Consider the following 25,966-nt stretch of genomic DNA (forward strand, 5'->3'; position numbering starts at 1 on the left):
AGTGGACACCCTTGCTGTGTGCCATTAGATATAGTAAACGATTGGGAGATAACGTCATTGATCTTAACTCTAGCGCTTGGGTTATGATATAGGGCCTGTATTCTTTTAACAAACATTTCGGAGAAGCCAAACTTCGACAGGGCGGCCCACATAAATTGCCAGTCCACCCTGTTGAAAGCTTTCTCCGCATCAGTGGATAGCAGGAACATCGGAGTATGGTTGTCACGGGCAAATTGCAAAGAATGAAGCAGTCTTATAGAATTATCTTTGGCCTCCCGTCCCCTAATGAAGCCCACCTGGTCCGGATGGATTATTTTAGGTAGAACTGTGTTTATGCGGTTTGCTAGAATTTTGGCGTATAATTTCATATCTATATTAATGAGCGATATTGGCCTATAGTTACCTACAATATCTGTAGCTTTATTCGGCTTCGAGATCACAGTTATTAACGCCTCTAATAGGGTGCTAGGGAAAGCTTTGCCTAGGTCTATGTCTGTAAAGAGCGAACAGAGATGTGGGCTTAATTGCTCTTGTAGGAGCTGGTATAGTCTCGCAGTAATGCCATCCGGACCTGGAGACTTTCCACCAGGTAATGACTTGATCACCAAGATAACTTCTTTTATTGTAATAGGGGAATCTAACATTTGCCTGTCATCCTCCGTAAGGGAGGGTGTAGTTACCTCCGCCAAGAAGGAATCCAACTTGAGCTGTGCATCTAGTGCTGGGACATTTGCTATATTGTATAGGTTTGTGTAGTAGGAGATAAACGTGTTTGTGATCTCCTCAATTTTAGATGTGTGTTTATCTGAAGTTACTTTAAGGGACTTAATAAAAGTAGAGTATTTCTGCTTTTTAAGTGACCTAGCTAGCATGCGACCTGCCTTGTTACTGTCCGCGAAGAATCTAGATTTAGTGGTGAGGGCTCTCATATGCGCTCTTTGTGTTAGGAATTTGTTAAGGTTTTCTCTTGCTTCGTTTAGTTTAGCGAGTTTTGTGTTAGATTTTGGATCTGCTTTATGCAATGTTTCGTACGTGGTCAATGCAGTAGTTAACTCGGAGAATTGAGTCGCATATAGTTTTTTCTGCTTGGCATTGTGCTTTATTAGGATGCCACGTATGTAGCATTTGTATGCCTCCCAGTTGTTCACGGACGACGTGTCCTCTGGTTTATTCAGGGAGAAAAACTCCTCTGAAGACGCTTTAAGCTCATCTACTACTTCCTGATTAGTGAGCAAGGAGTCGTTAAGTCTCCAATTGAAAGTATTGCATGTCCTGCCCGTCCATCTAAATGTTCTGGTAACCATGCTATGGTCGGACCAAGGTGTGTGGGTTATTTTTGAGTGTATCATGTTCGAAAGGAGAGCCTGACTGCACAGGATGTAGTCCAATCGAGAATATGAATGTTGCGGGTGGGAAAAAAAGGTATAGTCCCTCTTATTTGGGTGCGCTATTCTCCAGGTGTCAAAAAGGTTTATGGATTGTAGGGCCATATAATTGTTTTTTAGGGTGTTTTTGCGTAAGTATGACCTTCCTGTTGATGTGTCTAGTGCAGGTTGCATGGGAAAGTTAAAGTCACCTCCAAGTATAATCGGGCCCTTAGCGTTGTCTAGAAGAATGTTAATCACTGATTTATAAAAGTGAATGGTAGGTTTGTTTGGAGCATATATGTTGGCAAACGTTACCGGGGTCCCGTAGCAAAGTCCAACCAGGACAAGCATCCTACCTTCTTTATCTACGTACCGCTGCAAGAGTTCAAAGGGAGTGTTGCGTCTGAATGAGATGCACACTCCATTTTTCCTGTGTGGACCTGAATTACAGTAATGCTGGTCAAAGTATCTCTTGGATAACGTGGGTTCTTTGTGTCTAGTGAAATGGGTTTCCTGAGTCATGGCAACGTCTACTTTCCTTTTATAGAAGTCCTGGAAAGCTATGGAGCGTTTCTCTGCCGAGAGGAACCCCTTAACATTTTGGGTTGCAATTTGGAGTGTGCCCTCTCTCTTATTAAGTTTTTGGGTCATGGTGCGGTAAAACTGTTGTGCTATGATACTAAGAAAGAGCTAACCTAGCCTAGTCAGTGTACTGGGTTGAGTTAGAGCGGTGTAGGTGGGGTGTTTAAGAATGTAGGTACTGGGGAAAGGGTATTGAGGGGTAGATTGCTGTAGGGGTATTAGGGATTAGAGTAAAAGCAAAAATGAGGTGAACTCAGAGGATGAAAGTGATGGGATAAAGCCTGCAGTTCAGAGTCCGAAATCTCAACTCCAGAGTGCAGGGGTTAATGTTTAAGGTCTGAGGTTTAAAGTTGGGGGCTTTTTTACAGACCGGGTGTCTAAGTATTTTTGTTTAGATTTTATAATGCAACATTTATTTAATGGGAGATATTCAGCTTTATGTGGAGCTACCTAGTGCTATATTTTAATCATAGCCCTCGGTCACATTTTAGGTACTGTAGGGAGATGGGACGTCATGCTGACGATCTTTGTTCCGTGGGTCCAAGACTTCAGTCCTAAAATGCTTTACTATATATTATTAAGGAACGTGAGTTGGTATGAATCTACGTTACTGGGTGTTTAGGTGTTAAAGGGAGCTGCCTTCCTTTGATCATAGATGAGTATAAGAAAAGGTATAACAGTTAAATAACTTTTGCAAACATTGATAACAATAAACACAACAGAATAACAGAGTCCCCTTGAAAGAAAACCTATCAAATTAGGGTTCTATAAGCAGGAATACATTTAGTAAAACAAAAAAAGAAAAACAAAGCTCGTTGCAGAGCCAATTATATGATTAATGTGCTTGTGTGTTGTGAGCAATCTAAACTGTAAAACAATTTAGTTGGGTTTAAGACCAAGTTGAGATCTAAGTAAATATAGTGAATATCAATAAAGGCACGACTAAGAAATCGCCCTTCTGACAATTCTATATACATTTATCATGAGAACATTGTATACAGGTGTAAGTCTCTAAGTGATCATTTCAACCATCTATGCCATATGGGCAACAAAGCTAGAAGCAAAGTGGGTAATCAAAAGTACTTATCCAAGTGAGTCTGTATCCATTGTGTCAGCTTCCGTCTGTAGTAGTTGTCTTTGTTTGTTCTGTTTATTTATTAAGTCAGGGTTTAGACGCCTTTGAGATTTAGGGCTACCCTGAATTTTCTGCTTCTCTTGTTGTGACTGGGAGTCTGCAGTAGAAGGCTGTGGAATATTCATCATGTTGCAGAATCTGTTTATGTCTGATAGAGAGGTGCATTCCATCTTCTTACCGTTTTTCATTGTTATTACTGACGTGGGGAAGCCCCATCTGTAGGGGATACGTAGCGATCTTAAGTGAGATGTAAGAGTCTGAAATTCTCTTCGCTTTTGCAAGGTTCTCACCGATAAGTCTTGGTAGATCTGGATTTTGTGGCCCTGGAAGCTTATAGCTTGCCGTTTTCTGGTTATGTTGTAGAGCTCTTCCTTTTGCCTATAGTTGTGAAAATGTACTACAATGTCTCTTGGCGGGGAGTCATCTGGTGGTTTTGGACGGAGGGCGCGATGCGCTCTGTCAAGTGGTATAATTGAATCCCCTGTCGTCTCCTCTCCTAGTATCTCTGCAAATAGGGCCTGTAGATAGTCCTGGAGTATGTTGTTCAGGACTGTCTCTGGGACACCCCTAAAGCGTAAATTGCCTCTTCTTGAGCGGTTTTCTAAATCGTCAATCTTGTCTTCTAAATCAGTTATGTGCTGGGATTGTTGCGTTTGAGTTGTTGCAAGTTTTGCTATTTTTTGCACCATCACGTACTCATGCTCCTCTAATGAGTCGACTCTGTGACCAAGGTCATTCATTTCCTTCTTCAAGTTAGCACATTCGTCTCTGATGCACGACTTTACTTGTTCAATCAGGGCCGCTATGGCTTTATAGGTAATAGGGGGGTCATTTTCTAATTCTTGTTCTGTAGGTGGCAAGCAGATAGGAGCAACTGAGGTGTCAGTGTGGTCACTTGTGGTGGGAACTTGTGGGGTACTCACGACCGTTTTGTGGGCTGCTTGGTCCATTTGTCTAAAGAACTCATGTACCGCTCCCTGATTAACCTGCGGTGTTTTTAGAGCCTTATCTTGTTGGGTGTTTTTCCTCTGCGACATAATGGCTTGCTATTGTTTTGCAAATGTCCTCGCTATTTGGCCGAAAATATCCGTATCCCCAGGGAAGTTGACCCTCACAGGGTGATCACGGAGAAAGGAAGCTGGGTATGACCCGCCACCACACCGTGTGGCGGGAAAGGGAGTGGGGGTACAGGATATAGATATATAAGTGATCGACTCAAATAAGGCCTAGTAGCATGTAAAAATGTCTCCTGGTGCAGTTCTGTGATTTAGAGAAAGATTTTGAAAAAAAGATTTTAAAAAGTGGTGCTTTTTATTTATTGCGTGGCATAAAACTAGCAGGTTCTAGACACTGTAGTGTTTCACAGAATATCTTGCTCAGTATTTGTATCAAATATATCTCATTCTGCAGCTGTATATAGCAGGCTGTGTTTGCTGATGCTTTGACACTGTTCCATTATATCTATCGGTTATCATCGCCATTTTATTTTGTAAGTTCACATTCAATTAGCCCAGTGGATGTCTCCGTTATGCGGGCCATGTAGCTTCCCTAGCTTGATATATTGTCTCTACCATTTAAGCAATGGGGTTATTTCAGTGTACACATGTAGTCAGATAAACAATGTGGCGTTCCTTATCTATATATACATTACCGCCACAGTTACTTTCCGTGTGCCTGCGGTGTGTCGCAGTTGCCTCCGCTGGAGACTGTAGGTTTGCTGTCCGCTGCCTCTAGTGCTCCTGCCCGGGGATCCATGACTCATTCAATGCGGGTTCAACTTGAGATCAGACGCAGATAGGCTCAGTGGTTCTGCCTACTACCCACGCGGCAAGTGCTGTGCTCTCTTTGGTAGGCCGCAGCCCCTTCTGCTTGGGCCAGGGTTCGGTCTTTTACCCGACTGCTTAGAAGGTCTCGCTAATCTGTCGGCAAGAGGTTCCCACTCAGTTCTCGCCAATTAAAACATCTTGTGCCGCTTCAATTGTCAAAGGCACCCAGTCTGCACACGGAGCCTCAGTGCAGTGCGGCCACTTCTAAACACTTGAGTATTGGAAACGCCCAACGGAAGCCCCGTCTCTGATTGGCTCCCTGCAATTGAACATGGATTGGTTCATCTGGGAATGTATGTTGTCAAGGAAATGCATCCTTGCAACATCCAATCATCTCATGGCTGCTATTCTCGCATCATAACACTGGGTGGCAGCAGACATACAGACAAAACAAATTCACCTTTAACATTTCTAAGAATTTTTAACAAGTTAATTATTCTCATAAAATGGTTATTTAACCCCTTAATGACCACAGCACTTTTCCATTTTCTGTCCGTTTGGGACCAAAGCTATTTTTACATTTTTGCGGTGTTTGTGTTTAGCTGTAATTTTCTTCTTACTCATTTACTGTACCCACACATATTATATACCGTTTTTCTCGCCTTTAAATGGACTTTCTAAAGATACCATTATTTTCATCATATCTTATAATTTACTATAAAAAAAATTATAAAATATGAGGAAAAATGGAAAAAAACACACTTTTTATAACTTTGACCCCCAAAATCTGTTACATATCTACAACCACCAAAAAACACCCATGCTAAATAGTTTCTAAATTTTGTCCTGAGATTAGAAATACCCAATGTTTACATGTTCTTTGCTTTTTTTTGCAAGTTATAGGACCATAAATACAAGTAGCACTTTGCTATTTCCAAACCATTTTTTTCCAAAATTAGCGCTAGTTACATTGGAACACTGATATCTTTCAGGAATCCCTGAATATCCCTTGACATGTATATATATTTTTTTTAGTAGACATCCCAAAGTATTGATCTAGGCCAATTTTGGTATATTTCATACCACCATTTCACCGCCAAATGCGATCAAATACAAAAAATCGTTCACTTTTTCACAAATTTTTTCACAAACTTTCGGTTTCTCACTGAAATTATTTACAAACAACTTATGCAATTATGGCATAAATGGTTGTAAATTCTTCTCTGGGATCCCCTTTGTTCAGAAATAGCAAACATATATTGCTTTGGCGTTGCTTTTTGGTAATTAGAAGGCCGCTAAATGCCACTGCGCACCACAAGTGTATTATGCCCAGCAGTTAAGGGGTTAATTAGGGAGCTTTTAGGGAGCTTGTAAGGTTAATTTTAGCTTTAGTGTAGCGTAGTAGACAACCCCGAGTATTGATCTAGGCACATTTTGGTATATTTCATGCCACCATTTCACCGCCAAACGCGATCAAATTAAAAAAAACGTTAAATTTTTCACAATTTTAGGTTTCTCACTGAAATCATTTACAAACAGCTTGTGCAATTATGGCACAAATTGTTGTAAATCCTTCTCTGGGATCCCCTTTGTTCAGAAATAGCAGCCATATATGGCTTTGGCATCGCTTTTTGGTAATTAGAAGGCCGCTAAATGCCGCTGCGCACCACACGTGTATTATGCCCAGCAGTGCAGGGGTTAATTAGGGAGTGTGTAGGGAGCTTGCAGGGTTAATTTTAGCTTTAGTGTAGAGATCAGCCTCCCACCTGACACATCCCACCCCCTGATCCCTCCCAAACAGCTCCCTTCCCTCCCCCACCCCACAATTGTCCCCGCCATCTTAAGTACTGGCAGACAGTCTGCCAGTACTAAAATAAAAGGGTTTTTTTAAAAAAAAATATGCTACTGTGTAGGATCCCCCCCTTAGCCCCCAACCTCCCTGATTCCCCCCCCCCCAAAACCGCACTCTAACCCTCCCCTCTGCCTTATTGGGGGCCATCTTGGGTACTGGCAGCTGTCTGCCAGTACCCAGTTTGCAAAAAAAAAATGCTTTTTTTTATTTGTTTGTTTTTTTTCTGTAGTGTAGCTTCCCCCCCACTCAGACAAACCCCCACCACCTTGCTGATCTTTTTTTTTTTTAATTTTTAGACAGTTTTTTTAACGTTTTTTATTAAAGCATTTTCTGTAGTGTAGCGGTTCCCACCCGCTCCCTCCCCGTGCACGCGCCCGCCCCCGCCCTCCCGTGCACGCACGCGCGCCCGTGCGCGCCCCCGGACTCCCCCGCCCACGATCCCGCCCCCCTCCACATCAGCAGGGCCATCGATGGCCGCCACCCGCCTCCCGGTCCGGCTCCCACCCACCAACGCAGTAAGCCACCGATCTCCGGTGCAGAGAGGGCCACAGAGTGGCTCTCTCTGCACCGGATGGCTTAAAAAGGTTATTGCAGGATGCCTCCATATCGAGGCATCACTGCAATAACCGGAAAGCAGCTGGAAGCGAGCAGGATCGCATCCAGCTGCTTTCCACACCGAGGACGTGCAGGGTACGTCCTCAGGCGTTAACTGCCTTTTTTTTGAGGACGTACCCTGCACGTCCTCAGTCGTTAAGGGGTTAATCAGACCACAACTCTCTGCATTAATCACATATAACCCCAATTATAGATGGGTAGTATTAGATTATTTTTTCTGATTATTCTGATACCAAATATGTTATATTATTAACATTGTATTATATTAAGGCAATTTAATACTGCTAATTATTAGCTTAAAATGTATTACAATTTTAGCAGTATCCTGGAATTTCTATACAAATAACAGCCTATTTTTTTTTTTTATATATTAGATTTTTATTTGAGTTTCACATAACAATAAAAGCAAATGATAATACAATTGACCAAAAAGAGAAAATGATGTGATACATACATAAACATTAGAGGACATCTATTAAGCGTAGGGGAAGTCATGGGCTTCCTTAGTCTACAAATGACTAGTCCAGGTGATATTTAGTCTTTTCATATGAGCAAAAAAAGGAAGATCCTGGCAAGTATCAACATGTATAAAAGTTTAAAGTTCGATGGTAATAAACAATTGCCAGGTCTGGTTTTAATCGGACCTTTTTTCAGAGTTATAATAGACTCTAACATTTAAAACAAAAATAAAAAACAAAAACACAAATCAAAAACAAAACAAATAGAAGTAGATAAATTCGATGGACTGAAATAAAAATTAAAATGTTAAATATAAAAGGTTGAGTGTAGATGTAATTGTAATTGTACCCGGGTAACTGGTGCGGCAGGACATCAGAAAGTGTTTAGCGTGGCGTGTGGCAAGAGTCTTGGGGAGTATGTTGTTAGTTTATATAGAAGAATTTGAGGGTAGGCACAGCTGTATCCCCTATTTGGGCAAGGCTAGAATGAAGGACTCCCATAGGAAAAGCATATTATCGAAAAAATCTAGATTATCCGATCAGAGATAGTGGAATCTTTCTAGGATTAGATCAGAGCTGACAAGCTTTCTCCAATCACTGATACTTGGGATTGTGGCTGATTTCCAATATCTGGGTATCATTTGTTTTGCTGTGTTTATCATGATTTGGAATAACTGTTTGCGTAGCTTGCATGCTACCTGTGGAGATCCTTGAAGCAAAATTAGCTCCGGACCAGGGGTTAATTGAGTGGAAAGAACCTTATTGACATCTCTAAAGATCTCAAACCAAAACTGTCTAATTGGATCACATTCCCACCAGATATGTTTCATATTACCCTCTTGATCGCACCCCCTCCAGCATTTACCTGTACTATTTTTATATATTTGTTTCAGTCTTGATGGAGTCATATACCAGCGCATGCAGATTTTAATATTTGTCTCTTTTGCTCTAGAAGAATGTGCTGACTGTGACAGTCTTTTGAATCTAGAAAGCCATTCTGTGGGGGGCGTGTGTGCTACTAGTTCTCTATCCCACCCTATAGTATATGAAGGCAGCTTGTCGAAACTATTTTCTAAAACTAATTTATATAGTGAGGAGATTGATCTCAGGTTTTCTGATCCATTTGAGCAGGCTTGTTCAAATTGTGTAAGTGGACGTGTGAAGTCCGCTTTGTATTTGTGTGAGAGGATGAAGTGTCTGGCCTGATGGTAGGCGAACCAGGAGGTGAAAAAGGGGGGAGATAATAGGTCAATTTGCTGCTTTGTCATTAGTTGATGTTTGTCTAATAAGGTGTGAATTTGGATCTGTGCACTCAAAGGGGAGTTAGTGTTTGTATTTCTTTCTATTTGTAAGCCTGGGGGAAATTCAGGGTTTGATGGTAGATTCGTGAGCGGGGAGAATTTAGTGGAGATTTTCGGATGTGTTTTAAGGACAAATAGCCAGTCCTTCCAAGTTTCATTAGTAATACCTAATTGGGAGATTGTTGGACTTTTCACAGCTGAAGGGTTCCAACACAAACTGCCAATGGTATCAGTGCCCGCTAAAGAAGTTTCTATCTGTACCCAACCCTTGGATTGATCACTCTCATATCTGCACCAGTCCACTACTCTTTGGAGCGAGATAGCTAGCTTGTAGGAGCTGAGGTGGGGAACGCCCAAACCTCCTTGTGTCATGAGTTTATAAATCGTGCTTTTACTAATACGTGGAGGTCTGCGCCTCCAGATATAGTCATTCATTATTTTTTGTAATATATTAATCCCTCTAGAAATGTTTTGAACGGGGACAGTTTGTAATATGTATAATGCTTTGGGCAATAACACCATTTTCGCTGCTTGGATCCTGCCCAACCAAGAGACATTTTTTAAAAGCCAGGAGGAAGTTAGTGAATGAAATTCAGTAATCAATTTCTCATAGTTATATTTACGTGTGGATTGTCTGTCTGGGGTGAGATAGATACCTAGGTATTTAAGGCATTTGGACTGCATTTTAAGGGGGCATTGTGTCTTAATAGCTTATAGAACCGGATGTGGTACCCTCACCGGCAGGAATTCAGATTTTGACGTGTTGACTGAAAAATTAGACACCTTACCGAAAGAGTCAAGTTCCAATATGGCATGAGAGATAGATTCTAACGGATCAGTCAGTGTAAGTAACAAGTCGTCCGCGTAAATGGCCAGCTTATGGTTCCTGGATCCTAACTGTATTCCCTTAATGTGGCTATTTGATCTGAGTTTGATTGCTAAGGGTTCTAGAGAGAGAATGAATAGTAAAGGTGAGAGGGGGCAGCCCTGTCTGGATCCATTTCTAATTTCAAAGTGTTCGGACAAGGTCCCATTTACCCTGATCTGTGCCGAAGGGGTGGTATAGAGAGCCATTATTTTTTGTATAAAGTGATTGGGAAAGTTGAACTGTCTGAGAGTCATCTGTAAGTAGGTCCAGTCAAGTCTGTCAAATGCCTTCTCGGCGTCGGTGGATACAAAAAGAGTCGGGATGTCAGCCAATTGTACGTATTCTAATAGATTTAGGACTTTTACTGTGTTATCTTTTGCTTCCCTAGACGGCACAAAGCCTGCTTGGTCTTGGTGAATTATTAGGGGTAGTAATTTGTTTATTCGGGTGGCTAGAATTTTTGCGTATAGCTTTAGATCTGTGTTAAGTAACGAAATTGGTCTGAAGTTGGCCGGATGATCTGGTGTTTTACCTGGTTTTTCTAGTACTGTCACCACAGCCTGGAGCATAGTGTCCGGGAAACATGTGCTATCTGATACATGGTTAAATAAAGAAGTCAAATATGGGGCGAGGAGTTTGGAGAAAGTTTTATAATAAAGTCCAGAAAAGCCATCTGGGCCCGGAGCTTTGTTAGGCTTAAGGGTTTTTATTGCATCTAGCACTTCTCTAAGGGTGAAGGGTTGGTCTAGTGCTTTAGACTGTTCTGCATTTAACTGTGGGACTTGTATTTGATCTAGATATTGCTTGCAGTGATAGGAGTGAGCTTGAGTGTTCCTATTTGGGTATAAATTATAAAGTTTATGGTAATAAGCCTTAAATTCCTCCGCAATCTTATGGGTATCCTCTACCTGTCTGCCTGATTTGCTTTTAATTGAGTGTACATATGTGCGTTGTTGCCTTTTCTTCAAGGTTCTCGCTAACCATTTCCCTGGTTTATTTCCTTCACTATAAAATGTTTGTTGGAAGGACAGTAGTTGTCTCTGAGTGGACAGTTGGAGTAAGTTATTTAATTGGTCTCGTTTAGCGTTAAGGTTATCCAAAGTAGATGGGTTGTCTGGGTATTGTTTATGTTGAAAGTCCAAGTCAGCTATATCTTTCGCTAGAGAAGAGAATTTCTCCCTACTCTTCTTCGTCACGTATGCTTTGGTCTTGATAAGCTCCCCTCTAATTGTACTTTTATGAGCCTCCCAAAGGGTGGTGATATTAACCTCGGGTGAGTCGTTCAGGGCGAAATAGGATTTAATGTGTTTAGCTAAATTAGTTATTTGTGTTTTACCTTTTAGTAGCGACTCATCCAGTCTCCATTGGAATGTTCTGAGAGGGGCTGAGGGCCATGTTAGTCTACAAGAGACCAAAGAATGGTCAGACCAAGTGGTGTGCGAGATGTTGGCTGCTTTCATGTAGGAGAGTACTAGGTGATCAATTAAAATGTAGTCTAACCTGGAGTAACACCTATTTGGGTTTGAAAAAAAGGTAAAATCCCTTTTCTGTGGGTTCATGTACCTCCATGTATCATGTACCCCTAGCAATTTGAGATTCTGCCATATAGTTTGCATTTTGGGTATTTTAATTCTCGTGTCTGGGTTGGTACAATCCATTTTAGGATTTAGGGGTACATTGAGATCTCCCGCTAGGATTAAAGATCCTTTAAGATGTGACAGGATGGTATTGGTGGTAGTATTAATGAACGAGCTTTGGGATCTATTTGGGGCATAAACATTCACTAATGTAACAGGTTTTCCAAAAAGAAGACCTGTAACGCATAGGAATCTACCATCTTTATCATGTTCTATGTGGGTTTTAGTGAAAGCAATGGACCTATGTATCAAAATGCTGACACCATTGATTTTTTTGGATGGGTTGGAACTGTGGAAGTGCAAGGGGTAGTTAGAAGAAAAAAACTTAGGAACATGACCAAACTTAAAATGTGTCTCTTGTAACATTAAGATGTGCCCCCCTTTCTTGTGTAGGTCTAGTAAGGCCATTCTGCGCTTGTTTGGACTATTGAAGCCCTTAACATTTTGGGTGAGGATGATTACATCCTGTGTGTTATTCCTATTCATACCTGTGCTTTTTGACAGAAATTATGTAAGTGAAATGAGATTTCCTGCCACACTCACCAAGATGAAAACCCGGGTACTGCACTCTGTGTAGAAAAATATAAACAAAAACATGAACAAAAAAAACAAAGTAGAAAAAGAAAATTACAATTAACAATTTAACATTCCAAGCGCTACCTCTGAACAGGGGGAGCGCTTGTTGCAACATCAACACTAGGGGAGACTAATTCTCCCGCCTGGCTGAGAGAACTGAATAATCTAACAATAAGCCAAACATGGCTCAACTTCTAGGTTTGTGAGATTAAACATGTAAATATTAAACATTATTAAGTCTAAGTAAACTTAGTCAGACTGTAATTTATTAACTCTACCAACATGTGTCTAAGATTTATCTTCTAACAGTAAGAACTTTATATGGCCCCTACCCGTATATTGGGTATTACCTATGTCTCGCGACATGCTTAAGTATACTAGGGGGGGACCTACCCCTACAGCATTTAGACAAAGAATTTTAATATAAAGATTACATTGCAAGATACCAAAAAAAGGATACAACACAAACAGTCTCAATCAACCCTTTTCTTTTAATTGTGGTTGACTATGTGTGCTGGGTCGACGAGTCTTCTTAGGCTGAACTTGTTGCCACTCTTTCCTCTGTGGCAAAGGACCACCGTTGGTCTCTAAGCTTGATTGTTCCTGAGTAGCCTGTGTTGTCACCCCTTCTGGGGTTGGAATGTCTAATTCTGTGCATATCTTTGGGATTTCTTCCAGAGAGGAACATGAGTATCTTTTTCCTTGCCTTAGGATTATTAGGTGAAAGGGGAATCCCCATCTGTAAGGGATGTTCATCTTTCGAAGTGATAAGGTGAGCGGTTTAAATTCCTTTCTTTTGGCAAGGGTCCTTTGGGAGAGATCTGCATAGAATTGTAGTTCTGCATTCTCATATTTTATGGGTTGTTTCTCCCGAGCCTGCTTCATAATATCCTCCTTTTCCTTGAAGTTTGTTATACGGACAATCACGTCTCTTGGGGGCTGCGAGTCCAAGGGTCTTGGCCTCAGAGCCCTATGAGCTCTATCAATGTCTATTTTTGCAGGAGGCTCTGTTTGCTTTAAGAAATTAAAGAGGTCTTGTAGATATTGATCTAGGTCTGCAGTCAGGATAGCTTCGGGAATGCCCCTTATTCTAATGTTGTGCCTTCTGCCTCTATTCTCTGCGTCATCCATTTTTTCTTCTAAGTCATGGATCTCCCCATGCTGTTTAAGTATAATGTTGTGAAGGTCTGTTATTGCTGAGGCATGGGCATCCTGTGTACTCTCTACTGCTTCTACCCTGTGTCCGATCTCTCCCATTTCCCTTTGAAGATCACTGATTTCCTCTTTAATGCACTGCTTTACTTGTGAGATTAAGGTAGAGAAGTCTTTTTTTGAAGGGAGAGATTCAAACAAAGCTTTTGGTATTGTGATAGTGTCAGTTACAGTCTCCGTGTCAGATTCTGACGAAGAAGATGCAGCAAGTGATTCAGGATCCTCTGTGATACTGGCAGCAGCAGCTTGATTTTCTACTGATTTAAAGTAGCTGTTAACAGATGGGGTTGTGTGGCTGCGTGGCTTGGGGCCTAAACCCTTTTTGCTAAGCTTTTTAGGTGACATGATTGAATTTTGTGTGCTCAGTTACTCTGCTCAGATCTTGCTTAAATGCTTTAAAATGAAATCTTCAGGGACTACAGGTGACTGCTTATTAGTGGGTCTCCAGAGTAATTAAAGGCAGGTTAGGTGCAGGAAAAGGAAAAATATATGTAGAAAAAGGCCACTGTGCTGATGACTTTCCCTTTATTCCGGTATTGTGCTGTAGGGAGCTGAAGGCCTTGTCTGTGTAGTTTGATTATAGCATAGGCTCAAAAGCGTGAGGCCACCAGACCCCTATCATTTTTCCGTTGTAGGCTAATTCTTGAGATTTATACTCCTTTATGTGGGCTCATGAAAGTGCGTGCTTTGTTTATCCTCCCATTTGTCTCTACTAATAAAATTGGCCCGCCATCGAGGGAATGGGGGTATTAGAGGGGCTTAGAACCCAGAAATGTATAAGTGATTCTGCTTTCCCCGTTCTTCACCTCTAAAGCGCTAGGGGAGGTAAACTTTATGAAGCGCGGCCTACCGCGCCCCTTCTCTGTGCAGCATGAGCGGTGAAATGGGCTGCGTGATAGTTGTTTTTTACAGACCCCTGCGTGTTATCTCACAAATAGCCAATTTTTCAAACTGTCTTACCGCTGACCCATTGAGGCATGTCTTTGCAGGGCCCGGCGTGTAGCGTGGTTATGCTCCAGAACGGATATGCTGGCGTGGGTGGAGTGCGCCGCAGGTACTGTTCACATCGCTCTGGGGTGCCGATGATTCACAATTCAGCCGAATTCAGGAGCAGTGCTTAATGTGCTATGATCTTACGCACTTGTGACTCCTTTGTTGTCGCTGGGCTTGATTTTAATCGCCTCTCAGCCAGATTGGGCACAGGAGCTCTAGTTAGCCGCGGCCATCTTCCTGGCTGGCTAGCTCCGCCCTCATAACAGCCTATTTTATATTCAGTACTGCATTGTGTTCTAACATGAATATACCATATTTTATGTTTCTAATAAGTCCTGGATGTATGAACCTTCTTCATGCAGACCTGAAATAAAAGCAAGTGTTATTAATATTTTCTTTTTTTTTTTAGGTCCACAAATATCTATTTATATTCTTTAAAAACACAGAGGCTAAGGTATTCATGCTTTCAAAATATGCATGTATATATACAATACACACATACACACATATACATACATACATATATATATATATATATATATATATATATACATACACACATACATACACATACACATCCACTTCTATGCAGTATCTTGTATTTATTTTCCTTTAGCATCATCTGAAAAAAAAACAGGAAAATATGTTATATATATGTAATTCAGATATGGGGTTATTACAAATTTCATTCAATCTATACAGATTTCAATCTATCTCCCAGATATATATTCAATATAGTCTGGGGCATATAAAAAAATATATATATATATTTTATTTGTTGTAATTCGAAGTTACATTTTAAAATGTGCCTTTTGTTAAAGGCCATTTTTTTTTTAAACCCCCACTGCTCTTTCTTCTAAATCAGTTCCCAGACTCTTCGTCTTTTACTCACCACATGGGGTCTTTTTGCACCTGAGAGTAATGCTGAAATTCTCACAAAACATGTCACTTTGGAGATCCTATCACCTTTCCATTTTGAAAGACAAATGGTATCCTGAGATGGTTGTCAAAGTTTAACAAGCCAAATGTTTATTTCCCTCACTGGGGTGTTTTAGAATAATGTTGCATACTAAATTGGGGAAGAGCTGAACATGATTTTGCACTTCCAATTAAGAGCAAATGTTGCCTTTTGAATAACTTTATCTGTTCAGTGGGGGGAGAATTACACATGATTGAAGTCAGTTTGTCTGACAGAAATGAATCATTTTCTACTGACCAGTCAGATCTGAATAAATATATATATTTATTAACCCTAAAATATACGATTAAAATATATATATTTATTAACCTTACATATACCTTGATATAGCGGAGCACTGGTAAAAAGTTAAAAAAATCTTTATTAGTTCCAAAATGTGCATAAAATAAAGTGGATTTGAAGGTGGAATTGTCCTAACAGGAGTCAGCTCATACAGCTGACATGTTTTGGCGGGGTGCCGTTATCAAAGCTGCGAGCGGTAAGCCCGATGAGCACAAACCCTTGCGATATACCCCTTATCGCTCCACTCGTAATCTAGCCTTTAATGTATTGCATGATCATTCAAATAAATAAAAGGAAGCATCATATCAAAGCTGGATATGTTCAGAAAATGTGAATGAAAGATGTTTCCTCTGTATACGTAACTGGCCATTCTTTGGGGTAGATTTATTAAGTAGCGGGTGCTGCTTTCTACCCTTGAAGTTTCATGTCTGCCTGAAGCTTAAGTTAAGAAGAAGTGGACGTAAGACCGCTGCTCCTTAACTTGTCCGCTACCTTTTTTTACAATACGCTCAGGTTGATTGTCACGCCTTGCTAGCAGCTGCAAATGTGCAGGTGCGGCATTGCACAAACATTTTACAGGAAATGCTTGTGCAATGTGATGTCGGGTGGACATTATTCGCTACAGCGATTGTATGCGATAAAAAGGATTTATATAATTTGATGTTGTGCAAATCCTCATCCCAACTATCATGTAATCAGGATTATTGTGAGCAATGTGCATCTCAACCTTTTGCTATCCACACAGAAATGATAAATAAATATTGGCTAGATTACGAGTTTTGAGGTAAGAGCGACTCGGTGCTAACTTGCAAGTTATTTTCACTGCTCACCTCCCTATAACGCTGCTATTACAGGTTTTCATAAACCCAGCGTTAGCAGGTAATAAGTGAGGGTTGAGCAAAATTGAGATCCATACCGCACTGAAATAGCTACGCTGCTTTGAGCTGGTTTTACGTGCTCGTGCACAATTTCCCAATAGACCTCAATGGGGAGAGCCGGTTGAAAAAAAACATAACACCTGCAATAAAGGAGCATAAAGCTCTGTAACACAGCCCCATTGATTCCTATGGGGAAATAAAAAGTTATGTTTACACCTAACACCCTAACATAAACCTTGCGTCTAAACACCCCTAATCTGTTGCACCTAAATTACATTTATTAATCCCTAATCTGTTGCCCCGACACCGCCGACACCTACATTATACTTATTAACCCCTAATCTGCCGCCCCCAATGTCGCCGCCACCCACCTACACTTATTAATCCCTAATCTGCCGCCCCCAACATCGCCGACACCTACCTACACTTAACCCCTAATTTGCCGTCCCCCGACATTGCCGCCACCTACATTACAGTTATTAACTCCTAATCTGCCGCCTCCAACGTCGCCGCCACTATACTAAAGTTATTAACCCCTAACCCTAAGTCTAACCCTAACGTAACCCTAACCCTAACACCGCCTAACTTTAATGTATTTTAAAAAAATCAAAATAAAACCTACTATTAATAACTAAATAATTCCTATTTAAAACTAAATATTTACCTATAAAATAAACCCTAAGCTAGCTACAATATAACTAATAGTTACATTGTAGCTAGCTTAGGTTTTATTTTTATTTAAGGGCAATGCCCATCCAAATGCCCTTTTCAGGGCAATGGGGAGCTTAGGTTTTATAGATAGGTGTTTATTTGGGGGCTTTGGTTGTGTGGGTGGTGGGTTTTACTGTTGGGGGGTTGTTTGTATTATTTTTTTTACAGGTAAAAGAGCTGATTTCTTTGGGGGAATGCCCCGCAAAAGGCCCTTTTAAGGGCTATTGGTAGTTTAGTGTAGGCTAAGGTTTTTTTTTATTTTGGGGGGGCTTTTTTATTTTGATAGGGCTATTAGATTAGGTGTAATTAGTTTAAATATTTGATCATTTCTTTTTATATTTTGTGTAATTTAGTGTTTGTTTTTGTAAATTAGTTAATTGTATTTAATAAATGTAATTTATTTAATGGTAGTATAATGTTAGGTGTTAGTGTAACTCAGGTTAGGTTTTATTTCACAGGTAATTTTGTATTTATTTTAACTAGGTAGTTAGTAAATAGTTAATAACTATTTACTAACTAGTCTACCTAGTTAAAATAAATACAAACTTGCCTGTGAAATAAAAATAAAACCTAATCTAGCTACAATGTAACTATTAGTTATATTGTAGCTAGCTTAGGGTTTATTTTACAGGTAAGTATTTAGTTTTAAATAGGAATTATTTAGTTATTGATAATAGGTTTTATTTAGATTTATTTTAATTACATTAAAGTTAGGGGTGTTAGGGTTAGACTTAGGGTTAGGTTTAGGGGTTAATAACTTTAGTATAGTGGCGGCAATTTTGTGGGCAGCAGATTAGGGGTTAATAACAGTAATGTAGGTTACAGCGATGTTAAGGACAGCAGATTAGGGGTTAATAATATTTAACTAGTGTTAGCGATGCGGGAGTGCGGAGGTTTAGGGGTTAATATGTTTATTATAGTGGCGGCGATGTCCGGACCGGCAGATTAGGGGTTAATAATTTAATTTTAGTGTTTGCGATACGGGAGGGCCTCGGTTTAGGGGTTAATAAGTAGTTTATGGGTGTTAGTGTACTTTTTAGCACTTTAGTTATGAGTTTTATGTTACGGTGCTGTAACATAAAACCCATAACTACTGACTTTCAGTTTACGGTATGGATCTTGTAGTTTTAGGCTGTACCGCTCACTTTTTGGCCTCCCAGGCAAACTCGTAATACAGGCGCAAAGGAAGTCCCATTGAAAAAGGACTTTTGGAAAGCTGCGGTAGTTACGTTGCGTTACGGCCAAAAAAGTGTGTGTGGTGCAGCTAAACCTGCAAGACCAGCGGTAGTGAAAAAGAACCTTAACGCTGCTTTTTCACTCATACCGCAAACCTCGTAATCTAGCCGTATGTATTTTGTTACTACCCCTAACTTACATGTACATCTGCAGTAAATCTAAACTTTTTAACCGCATATTTATGTAAAGCTGAGCTTTTTTTGTAAAGTGATAACACCACGCTATTGCTGAGTGGCCTTGAGAAACAGTGTGTACTATACAATAGAGCATATGTTACCGTGGCAACCTGCCGCTGAATAACTCAGAGGATCATGACACAGACACTTAACAACTAAATTGAAACTGACATATTAGTCACTCATATGCTGCATTTTCCCAAGCTTTCAAATTATTTTTAAATACGTTGTTTATTTCTTGTTTTTCAAAAACTTTAGAATCATAAACATCTTTTTATTTGCAACTCCCAAACAAGTCTGAATTATATTTATCAAAACAACAAAAAGTCAATATATTAAAGGAACATGTTGCCCAAATGCTGAAGCACTTGAAAGGGATGCAGCAGATCTGTAAAAAGCTGACTAGAAAATATCACCTGAACATCTTTTTGTAAAAAAAGGAAGATATTTACATCAAAATGTCTGCAGTAGCAACATCTTATTGTAAAGGGATTTTAAGTATCCAATCAGGAAGCTAGTCGTAGGACTTGCAAGGGAGTGTACATCTAGCATGTGTAGGCAAAAGTTATTTCCCTCCTCCAAGTTGACGCAAGATGATGGTGAAATCCCACAAGATCACAGTAAAGCACTTTTTAGGAGAGTTTTCCTCCTACTTGTTTTGTATTTCTATCTGATAATGCTGATTGGTTATTATTTTTATTTTTTTCTCCATGTAGATTCTCCTGAGGATGGACACCCATGGTTACATTTTTTACATAGCAGGGATGACATTGTAATTTGGTATTCAACTGATACTAAATGTTGAGAAGCCAGACACACACTTTTAAAAACACATGAAGGGGCATTTGTATATAGATGATGTTGAATAATCCAAAAAGCTAAGAGCCTTAATAAAATCTTAGGAGTTACTCCCTAGCTCTCAGGATGCGTAATGCTCTGTAATGTAAATATCTGATATCATGATCTTAATAAGGTTTGCATGTATTCTCTATCTGCAGTAAGACAAAATGATAATGTGATTTAAAGTAAAATTATGGTCATTTTCTTTCACCATTATTATTATTGTTTATTGGTATAGCACCGCCAAATTCCGTAGCGCTATATGTGTACCATTAGCACATATACCAAGTAACGTTGGCAGAGGAAGCAGGAGGCATGAGGGCACAGTAACATTCAAAGCAAAACAGGTCACCTTTTGTACAATAAGAATGGATTGCACCTGAAAGACATGGTTGTAGGTGTGTTGGGAGAAAGGATGGTAGCACATTTAGAGAATCTTTTAAACTAGGCAAAGGGGGGAGGGTCAGTTAGAACACAAAAGAACAGAGAGATCAGTCTGTGAATATGTTAATCCTATAGTATCTCAAGGAAGGGATTACTTAAGAAATGTCACATTAGAAAGTATAGAGGATAGCGCACCAAGAAGCAGCAGAAAGCACATGAAAATTAAATGTATGACAACAAATGCAAGAAGCATGACAGGTAAAATGGGGGAGCTGGAGCTCTTAGTTTCAGAAGAGGACTATGATATTATCAGTATAACTGAAACTTGGTGGGATGATTCACATGACTGGGCAGTTAACTTAGAGGGTTACACTTTATTTAGGAGGGACAGGAATAATAAAAGGGGTGAAGGAATCTACATGTATATTAAACCTAACCTTAAACCTACATTAAGGGAAGATATTTATGATGATACAGGTGACAATGTAGAGACCCTGTTGGTTGAAATTCAGAGTGGGGGAATAAATCCTAAAAAAAATATTACTTGGAACATGCTACAAGCCCCCCAACATTAGTGACATGGAGGAAACTCAACTACTAATGGAAATAGATAAGGCTGCTAATAACAGTGCTGTAATCATTGGAGATTTTAACTACCCGGATATAAACTGGGCCAATGAAACTAGTAATTCAGCTAAGGGTGATAGATTTTTAAATTTTCTCAGGGATAACTTCTTGGCACAATTATTAGAGATGCCAACTATGAGTAAAGCTATATTGGATTTAGTGTTATCAAACAATACAGATATAGGGGCATATATATCAATGTGCGAGCGGACATGATACGAAGAAGTGTATCATGTCCACTGCATATCGCTACACATCATTTATCATTGCACCAGCAGTTCTTATGAACTGCTGCGGAAATGCCGCCCCCTGTAGATTCGCGGCCAATTGGCCGCTAGCAGGGGGTGTCAATCAACCCGATCATATTCGATCAGGTTGATTTCTGTCCACTGCCTCAGAGCAGGCGGACAAGTTATGGAGCAGCGGTCTTTGATAAAGCAGCGGAGCTTGATAAATATGCCCCATAATATCAGACATAGGGTTACATGTACTAAGCTATCAACAAGGTGTTTGTGAGCTTTTCCGTCTAAATTTCTGCGTGCAGATGGAAGATCATATGTACCATGCCCTGAATACATTGAAAAAATTACATTTATATGTATCAAGCGAACTTGTCTGCAACTCTTATATTCTAGGCTTTTTTGTAGCATAAACTTCCTCGCTCAACATAAATCTCGCATTAAACAGTAATTACTAAACAATCTATTTCTCTGCCCGCTACGTGCTCCGCACCTAGCTCGTGAAAAATCCCCCGCCAGCTTAAAGGTGACAAGCACAATATTAAATAATAGGGTCTATAAGATATACGCCTACAAGTCATATAAAAGAAGGTTAATAGACTGTAATCTTTACTCACTGTCGATCTTGCTAGCCATGGAGACACTTCTTTAGCTATATATTTTTTGTCTGATGCAAATCAGGGGGAGAAAGCAGATTTGAGAACCTGATGCCATAGAAAATGTTGTTAGAAGAAGGAGAATGCGGGTAGAATTGTTTTCTTTTGCCAATTTTAATGTCGTCGTACCTCTTGTTTATCTGGTCCACGTGCTTTTTTCCGGGTCCCTAAGCACTGACAGCATCACTTATACGAGTCCAGATACTTTTTTTCCGGTGCCTGGAAGTTTGCTTCGCACGACAACTGAATAAACAATCATAAAAGTCCAGTACCATATCAACCAGAACCAGTGTGGATTCTTGGATTTGGTTGTTTGCAAATCAGATTCTGAAGTTGCCATACTTAATTTTTTTAAATAAATATATAAGCTTGAAATGCTTCAGGTACAATAAATTTTCTGTCTGAAAAATTAGACAAAGTGGACTTTATATAGTGCTAAAATAACTTGCCGCGAACAATGTGACATTTCTGACACCTTACAGTCACGTGGGACAAACATGACTGACAGGTTGTAAGATGATAATAGTACATTCGCTACTAGCAAGGCGTCAGATGTATGAATCATTGACGCAACAATTTTTAAGCTGTATTTTAGTACATATGGCGAGCGGGCATAGTCTTTCTAACTGCGAGTTCTAGCGAGTAGATCAGACACACTGTCGGCGAGCAAATTGGCGTTTTAGTACATGGAGCCCATAGAAGTCAAAGAACATTTGGTTAGCAGTGATCATAACATGGTCACATTTGAAATCTATTTTCATAAGCAGAGTCTTAAAGGTTTAACTAAGACTTTTAATTTTAAGAAAACAAAATTCAACGATTGAAGGAAATCATTAAATAACATACACCTAGATTACGAGTTTTGCATTAGAGGCTGTGCGGTGCTAACAAGCAGTTTTGTCTCACCGCTCACTTACCTACAGCGCTGGTATTACGAGTTTTCAGAAACCCGTCGTTAAAAGACAAGAAGTGAGCGTTGAGCAAAATTTTGCTCATTACCGCACTCTAATACCAGCGCTGCTTAAGTCAGCGGTGAGCTGGTCTTTCGTGCTCGTGCACAATTTCCACATAGGAATCAACGGGGAGAGCCATCTGAAAAAAAGTCTAACACCTGCAAAAAAGCAGCGTAAAACTCACTAACGCAGCCCCATTGATTCCTATGGGGAAATAAAAGTTATTTCTACACCTAACACCCTAACATGAACCCCGAGTCTAAACACCCCTAATCTTACACTAATTAACCCTAATCTGCCGCCCCGACATCGCCGACACGTACATTATAATTATTAACCCCTAATCTGCCGCTCCGGACACTGCCGCCACCAACATTATATGTATTAACCCCCAATCGGAATTAAGGTAGAAAAAATCCTATTGGTTGATGCAATCAGCCAATAGGATTGAAGTTCAATTGTATTGGCTGATCCAATCAGCCAATAGGATTGAGCTTGCATTCTATTGGCTGATTGGAACAGCCAATAGAATGCAAGCTCAATCCTATTGGCTGAGCCAATAGGATTTTTTGCATGAGCCAATAGGATTTTTTCTACCTTAATTCTGATTGGCTGATATAATTCTATTAGCCAATCAGAATCTAAGGGATGCCATCTTGGATGACGTCACTTAAAGGTACCTTCATTCAGTAAGAAGACTCCGGATGAAGAGGATGCTCTGTGTCGGATGTCTTGAAGATGGACCCGCTCCGCGTCAGATGGATGAAGAAAGAAAGAAAGATGCCGTCTGGATGAAGACTTCTGCCCGTCTGGAGGACCACTTCGCCCGGCTTGGATGAAGACTTCTCCCCGCTTCGTTGAGGACTTCGGCCCGGCTTGGATGAAGACTATTGGCTGGCTTTTATTTTTAGGTTAGGGACTTTGGGCTGCAATAGAGCTAACTGACCTTTTAAGGGCAATGCCCATCCAAATGCCCTTTTCAGGGCAATGGAGAGCTTAGGTTTTTTTAGTTAGTATTTTATTTAGGGGGTTGGTTGTGTGGGTGGTGGGTTTTACTGTTGGGGGGTTGTTTGTATTTTTTTCAGGCAAAAGAGCTGATTTCTTTGGGGCAATGCCCTGCAAAAGGACCTTTTAAGGGCTATTAGTATTTTAGTTTAGGCTAGGGGTTTTTTTTATTTTGGGGGGGCTTTTTTTATTTTGATAGGGCTATTAGATTAGGTGTAATTAGTTTAAATATCTTGTAATTGTTTATTATTTTCTGTAATTTAGTGTTTGTTTGTTTTTTGTCAGCTAATTTTTAACTTCAGCTAATTTAATTTAATTTATTTAATTGTATTTAATTTAGATAATTTATTTAATTATAGTGTAGTTTTAGGTGTTAGTGTAACTTAGGTTAGGTTTTAGTTTACAGGTACTTTTGTATTTATTTTAGCTAGGTAGTTATTAAATAGTATTACTATATATATATATATATATATATATATATATATATATATATACGTGTCTTTTCATCAGTATACACAAGAGAGGAACCAAATGGAGGATACTTTGGAACAAACTAGAATATGCCAGCCCATACCATTAACTGGGTTATGTCTAGAGTATATCAGGAAAAAACTGGATAATATTACGGTAAATAAAACTCCAGGCCCAGATGGAATACACCCAAGGGTGTTACGGGAACTAAGCACTGTTATAGACAAACCTCTACTCTTAATTTTTCAAGACTCATTATCCTCAAGCATAGTACCCCAGGATTGGCATAAAGCTGATGTGGTGCCACTCTTCAAAAAGGGAAGCAGGGATGATCCAGGAAGCTATAGACCAGTTAGTCTGACATCAATAGTGGGGAAGATATTTGAAGGGATTATAAGGGATTATATTGATGAGCATATTAGTGTAAACAAGATTATGAGTTCAAATCAGCATGGTTTTATGAGAAATAAATCATGTCAAACTAATCTAATTAGATTCTATGAGGAAGGAAGTAAAAATATAGATAAAGGGGAATCAGTTGATGTGATATAATTAAATTTTGCAAAGGCGTTTGATACAGTGCCACATGAGAGATTAATGCACAAAATTAAGGGACTGGGAATAGCTAAAAATGTTAGCTTATGGATAAACAACTGGATAAAAGATAGGGAGCAATGAGTAGTAGTGAATGTGTCATACTCAGATTGGACTAAGGTAATCAGTGGAGTCCCCCAGGAATCAGTACTGGGCCCTGTTCTTTTTAAATATTTGTATTAATGACTTGGAGCAAGGATTAAATAGCGACATCTCTATTTTTGCAGATGATACTAAGTTAAGTAAGCTCATTAGGTCAGAGCAGGATGAACTTTCGTTACAAAGTGATCTGCAAAAATTAGAAGTATGGGCAGGTAAATGGAAAATGAGATTTAATACAGGAAATGTAAGATTCTTAAAAATAAGCAGGCAATGTATTATTTAAATGGGACAAGACTTAGCCAAACAGAAGAGGAAAGGGTAATAACAAGCTAAAGATGGGTGCACAATGCAGGGCATTGATTCAAGGGAGGAAAGCATAATATGTCACAATATAAATCCCTGGTAAGACCTCACCTTGAATATGGAGTGCAGCTCTGGGGACCGATCGCAAAGAAAGATATTGCAGAACTAGAAAAAGTTCAGAGAAGGGCCACAAAAGCTAATAAGGGGAATGGATAATTTAATATATGAGGATAGGCTAGCCAAACTGGGTCTGTTTTCTCTAGAAAAAAAGACGCTTGAGAGTTGACATGATTACTTTATATACATATATTCTAGGCCCATATACAGAGATAGCAGAAGCTCCGTTTATTCCAAGAAAAATGTTTGTGCCAAGAGGTAACAATTTAAGGTTGGAGGAAAGGAGATTTAATCTCCTGCAATGGAAATGTTTTTTTACTGTAAGAGCAATACAATTGTGGAACTCATTACCAAGGAGGTAGTGAATGCCAATACCCTAGATACATTAAAAAAAGGTTTAGATACATTTCTGGCTAGAAACAAAATTCATGGATATGATTGCTTGTATTAAATAGGTCGCCTTTTAGTGGTATATTAGATTTGTATAGGTTGAACTCAATGGACTTCAGTCTTTTTTCAACCTCATCTACTATGTTACTATGTTACCTTTGACTTTGGAATGAAACTGGTTCTGCAGAGAACCTGGCCTGCTGGTCATAAGTTGATCGACATACAGACACCAACATAGATAAACAGACTGCACATACTATTGGTGTATTAAATAAAGTAATCGGGCTTCTCCTACTACAAGATGTTTCGCAAACACCTTTGATTACAAGGACTATTTTCCTTTGTATGTACACATGTATTTCCATCGCAAACCTCATCCCAGCTATCTCTCAAAGAACTAAAAGGAATTCCAATCAGAGAGAAAGCAAGAAGCTGAAAGGACATGACTATTCCCTGCTTGATAAGCACATTTTATTTTTTTTGGTTTCACACTGAACTATTTTTAAAACAACTTTGAAATAACTAAACTAGATACACATGAATGCATGTTGTTTAAAGTTAAGATCCAGGGTGTCCATACTTTGAACTATTTTTAAAACAACTTTGAAATAACTAAACTAGATACACATGAACGCCTGTTGTTTAAAGTTAAGATCCAGGG

Source organism: Bombina bombina, chromosome 1 (genome assembly GCF_027579735.1).
Source record: "Bombina bombina isolate aBomBom1 chromosome 1, aBomBom1.pri, whole genome shotgun sequence".
NCBI lineage: Eukaryota > Metazoa > Chordata > Amphibia > Anura > Bombinatoridae > Bombina > Bombina bombina.